Source organism: Cervus canadensis, chromosome 10 (assembly GCF_019320065.1).
Source record: "Cervus canadensis isolate Bull #8, Minnesota chromosome 10, ASM1932006v1, whole genome shotgun sequence".
In the NCBI taxonomy this organism is placed as follows: Eukaryota; Metazoa; Chordata; class Mammalia; order Artiodactyla; family Cervidae; genus Cervus; species Cervus canadensis.
In genome coordinates, this window is record NC_057395.1 from 38,970,352 (window position 1) to 38,985,058 (window position 14,707).

The 14,707-nt window shown below is 44.6% G+C and overlaps 1 pseudogene; it reads right to left on the bottom strand.

Moving 5' to 3' along the window:
- LOC122448892 overlaps positions 1–4,373 on the bottom strand; it is a 47,248-nt pseudogene extending 42,875 nt beyond the window's left edge.
- Positions 4,374–14,707: the final 10,334 nt, after the last annotated feature.

Genomic DNA, 14,707 nt, shown 5'->3' on the forward strand with positions numbered 1-14,707 from the left:
AGTAGTTTTCCAAAACTGATTTTTTTAAACTCTAAGGATTAAGGTTTGTTTTCATTGTTCTTATTTCAAGGTCAAGAAGATGGAAAAATTTCTAGGTGTGAGAGAAAGTCAGTGTGAGGAAAGTCAGTTTTGAGGAAATATGACTATTGAAGACAGTCTTAAAGACAAAAGAAGAAATCAGTTTATTATGTATGCTGTGAGTGGTGAATTCTAAGTGTAAGGGAAGGAAAGAAAGATTGCTGAAAGATAAGAAGAAATAAATGAGGAATGTGAGAAGCCTGTTTGGCCAATTTAAAAGGAAAAATAAAGGGAAGGCAAAATCAATACAGATTTATTCCTCAAGTTCATCTGGAAGAAAAATAAAAGTATCAATATTTGGTGAAAATAGCAAGTTTTTTAAAGAGAAAGTACAGGGAGAATAACGGGTTTCTCCTAATGCAAAATATAATGTAAATATTATATATTTAACATAAAAATAAACTAGATGGCTACAAGAAATAAAGGGGTGGGGCACTGGTCAAACACCTAATAAACAAAGCAATAAAACAAAATAATGAGTCCTGAAAGAGACTCTAAAACTAAAAAAAAAAAGAAAGAAAGAAAAGAAAACTTTGAAAATAAGATACAGGAAATAACACAAAACAATGATGAAATAGGATGGGGGGAAAGATAGATCTTTGATTTACAATATATGCTCAAATAAAATCCAAGAAGAGGGAACTAATGGAAACAAAAGAGAGGAAAGAAATAATACTTTTCAGGTAAACTAGTAGTTGGACTTCAGCTGCACTTAGTTGGGAAATGACTTCCTTAATGTAAAAGCAGGGGAAGACATCACAGTTGCTCAGCCTTGCTGTGTCCCTCCACCCAGAGGAGGGCTAACTGATCCCAGAATGAGAGCTGACTTCCTTTCACGTGTGGAAATTGTCTCCTGAAACAGACAGATCTGGGTTCGCAGGATCAGGACCTGATGACTCAAGACTGTGTTTCTCTCACTGTGGTCAGTAGACCAACTGCATCCGAACCTCCCGAGATAAACTCTGAATGAAGGAATCAAGGAAGGAAGGAGGAAGAAGGAAGGACAGGAGGGAGGAAGGGAGGGAAGGAAAAAAGGAGGAAAGAAGATACAATTAAAAAAAAAGATTAAAAAGAAATTTTGATTCTATCTTGAATTAAAGCCTCTGGCAGTACAGCTCAAGATCTATTTTAACCCACATTTCAAACACAGTTATCAGGTTTTGAGAATTGCTAGCTTAAAAAGAAACATTGCTAAGTGGACTACAAGGAGGGCTTTTGAACAGAGATGTTAGAACACTCCATGGTCCCTACTGTGACATCCCAGGGTCACCCACAGAAAGATGTGGGTTTCTGGCTAAGGACAAGGCAGGTTCTCTGACTCTGATCCTACTCCCTACCCTTCACAGCCCCTGCCATTCTGTCTGGTTTCACGGCAGCAGTTGGCCCATTTACTCACAATCAATGGGTAAAAGTGCAAGAGAGAAATCTGTACAGTGTCTGGGTGGATTTTCTGTCGCTTGCAGAGAAAGTAAGCTACCTGCCATTTGGCATCACTGGACAAATTCCTGTTGGCTAGGTCCAAACCAGAACTGGCTCATTCAATTTTCATTTCACCTTCCTTCTAAGTTTGAGAAGTTAGAAAGCCAACCGCTCTATTCCCAGGCTTCTTTGCTATTGGAGGTAACATGAAAATTCGATTCTGCGAATTGGATTGACTCACATGATCCTTGGATCATAGGAGCTCAGTGAAGATCGTCTTCCTGGGCTCTTTGCTGCTAAGCCAGGGACTCTGAAGCATCCTCCTGTTATATGTCCCCAGTTTCTTGGTGTATAGACACCAGAGGCTTGTTGATGTGGGGACATCTCCAGGGATGGTCTCCAAGGAGGTAGTTCTGCTGGTGGTCAGTTCTACAGTGTTCTGACAACAAAGATCGTGGAATCCCAGCCTAGAACTTGTGTTGGACTCCTCAGTAACTGTGTGATCACCTAAGATTATATTAAACCCTTTCTTGCTGAAAATATGCAGAGTGGATTCTGTTCTTACACCAAGCCCTCATGAACAAAATAACAATAAACAGTGCCAGGGATTCAGCTTTAAATGTCTTGAACAGGTTTTAGAAAGTCAGTTTCACTGAAGAATGACCTTGAAGAAGCAGTAACAATTATTAATTTTACTATTTACCCTTAAAATACATGTCTTTAAAATTTTCTGCATGATGAAATGGGAGGTAAGCATAAAGCCCTTCTGCTTCACGCCAGGTTGAGTTTGTCTAAAGGAAAAACACTTGGAAGGTTGTTGAGTTGTGAAATGAACTATTTACTTTTTCACAAAACATCATTTTTACTCTAAATAACAAATTACAGGCAAAGCAAGTTTATTGAGATTTGGGTATTGGCAGATATTTTCTCAAAAATGCACAAAATAAACCTGTCATGGCAAGGAAAGTCACTTGGCTGTTGTTGTCAATGACACAATTTGAACCTTCAAAGCAAAAAGTAAAATTTTAGGAAATTTATATCCACCATAGTGGACTTGACATTTTCTCAACTTAGTGAGAAACTTAGTCACTCAACTTGAGTGACTTTCTCAATGTCACTTTTCTGGTGACATTGGTGGTGAAAATACTAAGTACATTTTTTCCTGTTGTAGAATGTAGTGGAATATGTTAAAACTCATAACTCAGCAGCCAGTGCCTTTCCAGATGGTCACAGGTCAGTGTTACAAAATCAGCTGTGGATAAAGACAGATTCAAACTGCAATAGAGACAACATATTTTAATGTGACAGAAAAGAACTTCACTGATGAGCTTTAAGATTTCACAGAGCAGCTAAACCTTAAGGAACTACCACTTGTCATATTTCAATGTAGATCAGAGAAGAAAATACCCAATTATTTGAAAAGGCTATATCCACCTGTGAGGGTGGATTTTCTTCATGTACTTCAACCAAAGCACCGCTTTGAAATGGACTGAATGTAGAATTGGACATGAGAATCTAGGTGTCTTTTATTAAGTTCTATACTAGATATGCAGCAATTTAAAACAAGGCAATTATTCTCACCAGTTTTTTGTTTTGGGAAACGATCTTTTTCATAAATGTTATTTATATTAATATGTAATGACTTTATTATTGCTATTTTAATGCCTTAAGAAATGTTAACGTTTTGTTTGCAATTTATAATACTATAAATATCGATTCTCAATATTGATCGTCAATAATTTTGGGGTGTACAGGGTGTCTGTGAACAAAAACCTTGAGAACTGTTTTAGTGTGCGGTTCAATACCACATGTCACCAGGAGGTGGCGTCATGAGCACACGTTGCACGTTCCCCGGCTGTGGCTTAAATTGAACGCTTCAGTTTCCGCAGCACACACAAACTTGCACCAACAACCTAAGGAGTTTAACACTCTACATGAGTTGATGGTGAGGAAGGAGACGATATAGAGAGGAAGATCGACTCTAAGTCTTATTAAACCCCTAAAAGAACCTGTGATCTTCCTTAGGAAGGCAAGGAAGAAACCAAACAGATGGTCGGAAATCTGCAGGGGTGAAGTAAGTGCGTTTTAGCGGCAGCGCCTACATTAGTGATGCTGGCTCATCTGCACCTTGAACTTGGAAAGCATCTCTGCATGCCCAGCTGTTAAATGAGACCTGACTTTTCCCCGAAGGAAAGCCTTCCACTCCTCTGGTTGCTCTTTACACCCAGAGAACGATTTCTTACTGTGAACATCAAGTTACTGTGAGACTTGGCCCTGACTTCATTCTTCACTGTCCACAAATTCAATTTCCCTCACCAAATTAACAGAAGCAGTTCTCTGCGTGGGAAGTCACAACCCTGTAGCTAGTGTATACCTAGAAATGCCAATTTCCTAGCATCATGAAAAATTATTTGATATAGCATATATTCATGTGGTTCATTCCTTGGGAAATTTGTTCTGAAAAAGCTACTTCATTTTGAAGATGTGGTGCCCACCCCCTGGAATGTAACTGTGTTTATTGTAAGGTTAGACTCTGCCAGTTCTTCATAGCTAATCACCCAGCCCTATGAGCAACACTCCTAAATGTTGGTGTCCCCTCCGTGGACTGAGGTCACTGCGCTCAGAGGTCATCCACCCCTTCTAACTTACAGCTGCTCTAAACTCTGAAATGTGAGGCTGTTACTGTCCTGAGCTTCAGTTCTGGAGCAGCGTCACTTCCTTGGCCGACCTTCCTTCTCTGTGTCCTCTTCTGTGTCTGAATCCTCCTTGCTGGGCTGGCGCAGGCTCACTTTGTTCCTCCTGATTTTCATTTCTCTGTCCCTCAAGGAAATCCCCGTGCCTTGAGCTGATGTCACACCCCCTGGCTTTGCTCTCATCGCCCTCCACCCTCCACCAGACAAGAAAACGCAATAGCTGTGTCTTCGCCTGCAGAAGGAGAACCCCATCTAGACCCAGCATGGACAGCATGATTTTTCAGGGTTTCTCACTTACTGCTGTCCCTTCTACCCTGTTTTCCAGAGAGCCAGGTGGACTTGACCATCAGAGCCACCCCTCTGATTTGTGACCCCATGGACTGTAGCCCCCCAGGATCCTCTGTCCATGGGGATTCTCCAGGCAAGAATACTGGAGTGGGTTGCCATGCCTTCCTCCAGGGGATCTTCCCAACCCAGGGATCGAACCCAGGTCTCCCGCATTGCAGGTGGATTCTTAACCAACTGAGCCACCAGGGAAGCCCAGCTGGTGGATATCCAAGACCAAATCTGTAAGGCATCATCTCAGCCTCAGGCTCTGCTTCCATTCTTCCCGGTCTCTCTTCTGTCTTATGACATAGGAACCTCAATACCTTCTTTGTGCAGAAGTCCACCCACTCACAGGTGCTGCTAGTGGTAAAGAACCCACATGCCAATGCAGGAAACATAAGAGACGCAGGTTTGATCCCAGAGTTGGGAAGATCCCCTGCAGAAGGAAATGGCAACCCATTCCAGTATTCTTGCTTGGAAAATTCTCACGGACAGAGAAGCCTGGTGAGCTCCAGTCCATAGGGTCACAAAGAGCTGGACACGACTGAAGCTGCTTGGCGCAGCACATGCCCCCACTCACAGCGCTGGCGAGCCCTGTGCACTCGTGGGACCTCAGGGGGGTTCACAGGAGGACATCGATAGAAATCACGCTGTCATGGGGCTGCAGGTTTTACCAGGATCCTCTGCCGGGTCTCCCTCCCCTGGTCCCAGTTGTATCCAACTTGCTTGTTCCTTTCTCCCCATCCCTCCTTTGCTTTCATTTCACCTTTGTCTTCCTGAATCACAAGTATCAATACTTTTCTTTGTTTAGGAAGGCTGCTTTTACCTTCTCTTCTGTGGCTGGGTCCCAGGAAGGACCCTGTCCTTTAAATTCTCACTGTTCATCCCAGGATATATCAAGTTATATTTAGAAAACCAAACCAAACCAAGCGAAGCTCTTTTGGTAAAATAACGGATGACAATTTTTCTAGCTCATTGTTATTTTAGCTTTCAGTTTCTATTAAATTGGGATCCCACAAGCAGACCCCAAGTCGAGAGTTTTCCCAAGAGTGCCTTACTTGGGAGGTGACCGTGAGGGGAGGAAAAACAGGAAGAGCAGTGGAACGTTTACCATGACGGTGCTGGAACGTTCCTGTGTGAGTCCTTCTGGGACATGGGCTTCCATTCCTCCTGGTAAATGCCTGGCATCACATGGTCGGGTCATATGCCAGATGTAGGTTTAAATTTTTTCCGAAATTGTCAAACTTTTCCAAAGTGGCTGTGACTTTTTACATTGGTGTCAGCTCTGTGTGTGAAGGATCCGGTTTTTCAAGATCTGTATGCCCAAAATGATAACACAGTGTGTGTGCGTGCGTGCCAAATGCATCAGTCCTGTCTAACTCTTTGCGACCCCAAGGACTAGTCCACCAGGCTCCTCTGTCCATGGAATTCTCCAGGCAAGAATACTGGAGTGGGTTGCCATGCCCACCTCCAAGGGATCCTCCCTACCCAGGGATCAAACCCACGTGTCCTGCATCTCCTGCATTGCATGTGGATTCTTTACCACTTAAGCCAGAAATGCAAAAGGCCTGGGACAGACAAAATAACTTTGAGAAAAGAACAGCAGGATTGAAGGGATAATTTCACCTGATTTCAAGAATTCTCATAAATCTGGGCAATGTTTAAAAGTTCTGAGGCCTGGCCCATGCTCAGCTGGGGTGGGGCCGAGCAGCAGGAAGTTTGAGTCTCCCTAATTCCTATGTGCTAATTCCTCTGTGCAGACTACTCTGAAAATCTACTTTAAGATTCTTAAGTGGACATATTTCATGAGACCGTTAGGGGGCAGCCTAAGCTTAGGACTGCTGTGATTTTGCATTTGCATCACAATAGTGGGTCAAACTGACACTGCCTAATTTTTTCAGATAATCAGATAATGTGGGGAAGAGGGGAAAGGAGAAAGAATAAAGAAAATAGGACGGATGCTTACTACCTCTGGTAGTACTTTAAAAAAAGCACTAAATATTCACCGGGCATGGGGACTGAGCATGCTTTGATTGGTTTTTGATTCTGTGTTGATTGATGGCATCCTGATGTAAAAAGTAGCACCCAGTACTTATACATGTTGGTGGCTGATAGAATTTTAGACTTAGCCTGGTGCTTGAAACCTTATCAAACTTGACTCTAGTTTAAACTTCCATGCTCTTTGAAGCTTTCCCAGACTCCTACATAAACCCTCTGCTTCAGTCACACTGGTCTAGTCTAATCACCTCTTTCCCAACTTGAGGACCACCTCGCTCTGATCTTTGAGGTCCCCAGCCAGAGAATGCCCCAGTCCTCCTCCCCAGGATGTCCTCTGTTTCCCTCCAGCCCTCAGGGACCGCTGCTCCTCAGAGTCCACTAAGACCTCTTGTTTCTTGCTGGGAATTTATTACAAGCGTGTATACATGCTCAGTCTTAGCCAACTCTTTGCAACCCCATGAACTGTAACCCGCTGGCTCCTCTGGCCATGGAATTTTCCAGGCAAGAATACTGAGGTGGGTTGCCATTCCCTACTCCAGGGTATCTTCCCCACCCAGGGATCAAACCCACATCTCCTGCATCTCCTATATTGGCAAGAGGATTCTTTACCACTGAGCCACCTGAGAAGACCCACTTATTACAGGACACCCCCCTGTAGTCCTGAATTGCTTCATTACTTGTCCGACTGACCATACTGGAAGGCTCTTTGAGTCCTGGAGCCCCACTCCCTTTTAATTTAATAATCGTTGGTAGTGTTGCATGTAGATGATTGATGATATTTACATGATGAAAATTTTTGTTATGATTAGATGAGTTTAAAGTGAACTTCCCAAGAAAAGAGCTACATTTTATGATTCTTAACCTTTGTGCTTAGCATCCTGCCTGGAACAGTGCAGGTGCTTGGTATATGATCATTGCCTTGAGATAAATGTGTCCACGTTCAGTATTTCCTTGCTTTAAGCTGAATATTTTCCCTCCTCCTCTTTTTTTCTCCTTCTCTCTTTTCAAGAGACAGCTTGGTGCAATCTGGCCCTGGGCTGCTGCTTTTCCTTCCCTCCTCCTACCTCCCCTGTCTTCTCCTCTCCTCTCTCTGATACATGTGCCTCTGTGATAGAATAAGAAACCCAGGTTTGGTCTCTGCCCCCAGTTTCTGGCACAGAGCTTGTAAAACCCTTGTAACTTTCTGAGTGATGGGTGCTGGGAACATCTCTTGGTTTAGTATTTGTTTTTTGATTCCCAGTTCCTGACACAGAGCTCCTGAATTCATTGGAATTTCAGGGGTGATAGGAACATGTTTTGTTCTAAGGAGGTCACTCTGGATGGGTTCCCAGGTGGCTTCAGAATGGAGGCTGGTCACCAGAAAGACAAAGATGTGATTAGAAGCTTAGGACTTTCAGCTCCATCCTCCATCCTCCAGGAAGGGAGGCAGGCTGGAGACTGAGTTAGTGAGAGGTCATGCCTACATGGTGAAGCCTCCATTTACAAAATCCCTAAACTATGGGCTTTGGGGAGATTCTGGGTCTGTGAACACATCCACGGGTGTGGGGTGATACACCCCAACTCCAAAGGGACAGAAGCTCCTCAACATGGGACTCTTTCAGACATCACCCTATGCACCTCTTCATCTGGCTATTCATTTGTATCCTTTGTCATAAACCAGTCAGTCCTAAAGGAAATCAGTCCCAAGTATTCACTGGAAGGACTGATGCTGAAGCTGAAGCTCCAATACTTTGGCCACCTGATACGAAGAGTTGATTCATTAGAAAAGGCCCTGATGCTGGGAAAGATTGAGGGCAAGAGGAGAAGGGGACTACAGAGGATGAGATGGTTAGATGGCATCACCGACTTGATGGACATGAGTTGAGTAAACTCTGGGAGATGGTGAGGGACAGGGAAGCCTGGCGTGCTGCAGTCCACGGGGTTGCAAAAAGTTGGATACAACTGAGCGACTGAAAGACGACAATAAGCCACTATAAATGAAAGTGCTTCCCTGAGTTCTGTAAGCCATTTTCACAAATAATGGAACCTGGAAGGGAGTCATGGGAACAAACTGCAGTCTAGACCTGGTTAGTCAGAAGTACAGGTGATGTGACGACTTAGGAAGTGGGATCAGACTTGCGGGTCGATTCCCTAACATGTGGGTTCTGTACTGACTCTTCGTAGTTAGTGTCAGCATTGAATTAAGTTGTAGGACACCCCTTCCCACTGAGGTCAAAAGAATGGTTATCAGTGAGAAGAAAAACCCTATACATTAGTGTCAGAAGTTTTATGAGGGGAGAAATGGTTCTCCTTGAGCTTGATTAACACATTCAATAACAAGACTGAAGCAGAGACAGGCACAAGAGCCAAGGTATTTATAACAACTCTCAAGCTTTCTGCACAGAGCCATGATGTTACTGATGACACAGTCACAAAAGCCACCAATGCCACTCTGGTTTATCAACCGACGTTCAGGGTTGAAAAAAAGTGTTAAATTGTCGCAGAATTTAGTGAGCATGAAGATGTAATTTCTGCCCAGATATGCTCACAAATCCATTCTGTCTAGAAACCTTTGGTGCCAGGAGGGGTCTGTGGTGTCTCCAAGTTAAAAACCTCTCATGTAGCACGATTTGTGAAGTACGTATTTTTCTTTAATGGTCAAAAGAATTCTCTTTCATTTTCTTTTTATTAAAAAAATTCTAATCTTCAGAAAAGTTTCTAAGCTGCTACCTTTGAGTATTGGAGAAGGAAATGGCAACCCACTCCAGTATTCTTGCCTGGAGAACCCCGTGGACAGAAGAGCCTGGTGGGCTGCCGTCTATGGGGTCGCACAGAGTTGGACACAACTGAAGCGACTTAGCATGCATGCATGCATTGGAGAAGGAAATGGCAACCTACTCCAGTATTCTTGCCTGGAGAATCCCAGGGACAGAGGAGCCTGGTGCGCTGCCGTCTATGGGGTCACACAGAGTCGGACACGACTGAAACGACTTAGAAGCAGCAGCGGCAGCACCTTTGAGTATAAGGTCCCACGGATAACCTGAGACCAATATCAATGGTGCTTAGACATAAGCATAGGAATCAGAGGGCATGTTCAGCCCAGAGGCCAGGAATGGCTCACCCGAGGCAGGTAGGCACTGAGCATCTTCATTTCCAGCAAGCACCCAGGCGATGTTGCTGGTGCAGGATGCCCCTCAGAGAGCCACTCCTTATAAGAGTTTGGCCTTCTGACACACTGGGAGTTTGAATTGGCCGAGTGACCCCCTTGGGGGGGGGAGGCCAGGGGAAGCAGGAAGAGCTGCTGCGTGTGCTTGTGACCTGAGGGGCCTTTGAGTGTGAACAGCCTCGGGGAGGGGCTGTGTGCAGATGCTGGAGACGGAGCCGGGTGGCAGACGACTTGGACATCCCACCTCACTCCGTGGTCACCCTCCAGCTTGCTGACGTTGCCCAGGGCCAGGCCTGTCCCCCACATCACTGGGGTCTGTGCCCCTGCACGCCGGGAGAGGGGTGCCCTGGTTGGCAGCATCTTCCCATTGAGGTCTTGGAACACATTCCCAGCCTCACTGTTCTTGCACCACCTGATTCTATGTGGCTGAGAGCCTGTCACCCAGGGCAAGGACATGCAGGCTGCATCCCACTTTACCTGCCGTCTCTGCCTTTCCTGTCTCACCCTCTTCTCTCTCCTCTCACCTTCCAAAGAAAATGACTCCTTCCCCAGTGCTTGCAGCAGGGGCTGTTTGTGGGGGAAACTCAACTCACCCTAAGGCATGCTTTCAAATCCCAGCCTGCCCCTCACCCTCGGGGCGCCCCAGGAGTGGACCAGTCTCCCCAGCTCCATTTTTGCACCAGAACTAAGGGACCCACCTACCTATTTCCCAGTTATCACCGAGATGGGCTCATATTCCAGAGGCACCCCAGGGCCAGAGCCTGCAGTGGGTTCCGGAGCTCAGCAGAATGTAGTCCCTGGTCCTCCCTTGAGGCTGGCGGCATCCTGGGAGGAGGAAGGAAGAAGGCAGAAGAGACGATGAAAGTGTCAGATCCGTGAAACCCACAGGCGAGGGGTTTGCAGCCACTCGGTGATCCTCGGAGTGAGTGGGCGGACCGCGTCTCTACTCCCCAGAGATGCAGCTTTCCTTCTTAGAGAATCCAACTGACAGTAAAACCGTGGGTGGTGGCCTTGGATGCTTTGAGCCATCCTGCTTATCTCCTGGGATTTAAAAATCATCCTCCCACAGCGCCTTCTATAACCGTATAACATATTCGGTTTCAGCGGCCGAGTTCTGAGTGGAGAAGATGGCCTCATTGATTATCTAACAACCTGGTCTTGCCTTCTCCTCCCTCCTTGTCTCAGAAAGGAGGGTTTGCATTTTTATTAATCTGATCATTTATCTCAGAAGTATTAATGACATGCCTGGAATTCACTGGTTTGTTTGATGGTGGATCTTTTAATTTATTTATGGTTTGGATAAAATTCTATACAGTAGAGAAAGAAATAAAAAAATTCTTTAAATTAATTTCAGAATTTCTTGCTCAGCAAGCATCTCCCCTTCCAACTGAAAACAAGATATTGAAACAATCGGATAAGTGGTGCGGATGGGGAGAGGCGATCAGTGGGACTGGCTCTTCCTTCTCTTCTACTCTGTGTGAATTTTCAAGCAAGCTCTGTCAGGGGAGATGTGTTTTGTTTTTTTTTTTAAGAACATTTGCTACAGGCAGATGCGTCCAAAGGACAGAAAAGGAGGAAGACAGAGTTAGAGAAGATGAAGAAATCATGAAATGCAAGAGAATCCCAAACAGACATGTTTAGAGTGGCAAATCACTTTTTGTAATTTAAAAGAATTTTAAAAGACAGTTTTTATGAGTTCAGACTGAAAGGAGGGCATCTGTCTTCTGAGGAAATTTTACATGTAATTTGAAGTACGGAGCTGTGGATAGCAAAGTGCGCTTTATCTGCCATTTCATCCCTCAACTTGGTCTTAGCTCAAAAGAGCCTGTATGAGCCAGTGAGTCCATCTTTCTGACTCCTGGCTGAGCAATGGAATGTGGCAGTGGGTCAGGAAGATCAGGGCAGATTTTAAATAGACAAATGGAATTTGAGATGCAGATGATTAAAAGCTAAGAAACTGAAGTGAATCTCTTGTTCTTTTGATAGATCACGGCAGTCTGTTTCTTCAACCACAGTAGACCAAGCTGCTTGGGTCCAGGATTCATACCTGATACATCCTGAGTTTTTGCACAGCACCCCTGGCCCTTGAAAAGATCTTGTGCAAATAGGTTTAGCCTTCAGATTTTATTGCATAACATCTTTGCTATATATAGTGTGTGTGTATAAGCAAGATGTCAGATATCAAGTGTATACATGTGCATTCACACACTTGGAGTGAAGGGAGAGAAAGGGCAGAGACAGACAGATAGAGACAGAGAGAGAAACCTTTAAACACAGAGCCCAGAAATTTGCATTGAATTCAGTTGGCCACAGGAGTCAGTCACTAAAATTTTTGCATGGAGTATTGATAAAACCAACATTTGCTTTCAAGAAATTTATAGTGGCGATAGATGGATTAATTATCTAAGAATTGATGGTGCTGAGGTTGGTGATTAGAAGTAGAAAGGATAATCTGGAAGCTCTTGAAGATTGTCTGGATGAGAAATATGTCAAGCTTACCCAGTACCAGGGGCTTCCTGGGGGTTCAGATGGTAAAGAATCTGCTTGCAATGCAGGAGACCTGGGTTTGACCCCTGGGTTGGGAAGGTTCCCTGCTGAAGGGCATGGCAACCCACTCCAGTATTTTTGCCTGGAGAATTCCATGGACAGAGGAGCCTGGTGGGCTACTGTTCATGGGGTGACATATAGTCAGACATGACTGAGTAACTAACACTTTCACTTTCACCCATTACCAGGAACAGAGGTGAATTAACATGCTGGGGAGATATTGAAGGAATTGGGGTCAGTGACACAGCAGTTCTTCATGTGAGGGGGTGAAAGGAAGGAGCCACAGAGAGTTCAGAAATGCTGCATCCTGTCTGTCCATCTCTGAGTCAGGACCTCATTAAAAGAGCCCCACACCCAGTTATTTATAGTTCTGGAAAGTCCTCCCAAGAAATGCTGTGTGTCCGCCAGCCTCTGCTACCCTAATGCTTGCATGCTGTGCTGTCTATTCCACAGGTGACAGCACTCCAGGTAATCGGTGTGAAGGCTTTGGTTTTATATAAAAGTAAGGGGGCAGCCTTTTAACACTGGATATATTCTTTTTTAGGGCTTCCCAGGTGGCTCGGTGGTAAAGAATCCACCTGCCAATGCAAGAGATGCAGGAGGCAAAGATTCCATCTTTGGGTTAGGAAGATCCCTGGAGGAGGAAATGGCAACCCACTCCAGTATTCTTGTTACAGTCCATGGGGTTGCAAAGAGTTGGACACGTCTGAGTGACTAAACAGCAGCAGCATACTCTTTTTTGAGATGGAATTTGGTTAGCCTTTATAAGATCAGCTAAATTATCTAAGAAAGGAGAGAAGATGGCCTCCTCAGCTTTTGGATGGGAAGATGGTACTTTGGGCACACAGACAACCGGGACTCCAGCCTCCCAAGGGATGGCAGGACCTGAAGAGTGCCAGCCTGGATGTTTCTGAAGTCTGGGCAGTAAGCACTGGACCTGGGGATGAGAGGAGAGGAACCCCAGGAATTCAGTGGTCAGTGGGGTGGACATTAAGAGGGACAGATTTGTGGTTTTCCTGAGCCAGACTTCTTTGTTGAAGCCATATTAGAAAACCTCTGGTTTATCTATGGCCCAAGAGATGGAATGAGGGAGCCAAGATAAGGGCTGACATCGCATGGACATCTTACTGGTCCTAGTAAATGGAATCTGAAAGCCAGGCTTATATTGATTTTTCTTTCACAGGTCTGTTCTCAACTTTATTCTGTTCCAGTTGTTTGTTTTTGTGTCAATTTCGTACTTGCTTAATTATTACAGCTCCACGTGTGTGCTAAGTCACTTCAGTCATGTCCAACTCTTGCAACCCAGTGGACCATGGCCTGCCAGGCTTCTCTGTCCATGGGATTCTCCAGGCAAGAATACTGGAATGGGTTGCCATTTCCTTCTCCAGGGGATCTTCCTGATCCAAGGATTGAACCCAAGCCTCTTAGGTCTCCTGCATTCGGCAGATGGGTTTTATTTTTTTTTAACCGCTAGCGCCACCTGGTACCTACCACAGCTCCATAGTAAGCCTTAATATCTGGTAAGTCCTTCAGCTTTGGTTGATTTCTTCTAGATTATTCAGAATTTCCATGTAAATATTATAACTAGTTTGTCAGTTTTCTATAGGAAAAACTTCTGGGGTTTGGACTGGAATTGCTTTTAATCTATAAATCAGTTGTACGTCTTTGTAATGTCAAATTGTTCTTCCCATACATGAACATGGCATATCCCTCCATACATGAATATGAGTCTCCCTTAGTCTCTCTAAATAATGTTTACCTTGTTTTAGAGAATAAAGACATAAGGTGATTCATCTACTTAAATACTGTGGGCCACAAATACCTGCTGCAGTGATTAAAATGCATGGCTCTGCAGTTTTATTGGGCATGCTTTTTAGAGGTGTTTCTATGACTGATTTGATTGGGTTTCAGTTCAGTTCAGTTCAGTCGCTCAGTCGTGTCCGACTCTTTGGACCCCACGGACTGCAGCACACCAGGCTTCTCTGTCCTTCACCAACTTCTGGAGCTTGCTCAAACTCATGTCCATGGAGTCAGTGATGACATCCAACCATCTCATCCTCTGTTATCCCCTTCTCCTCCTGTCTTCAATCTTTCCAGCATCAGGGTCTTTTCCAATGAGTCAACTCTTCTCCGGAGGTGGCCAAAGAATTGGAGTTTCAGCTTCAGCATCAGTCTTCCAATGAATATTCAGGACTTATTTCCTTTAGGATGGACTGGTTGGATCTTCTTGCAGTCCAAGAGACTCTCAAGGGTCTTCTCCAACACCACAGTTCAAAAGCATCAATTCTTTGGCGCTCAGCTTTCTTTAGTGTCCAACTCTAATTGCAAAACTCTCAGCTTCCTGGGATAGCTTGATGCTAGAGTGGAAATCTATAGTCAGTGTCATCAGGGGCCCGGGAAATAGAAGCTATGTTGTAGACATTTTTTTTGAGCCTTGTTAATTGTGTATGTATCTCTAAGATAAGTTCTTTCTGAGCCTCATCAAGATAATTCCAAGCCT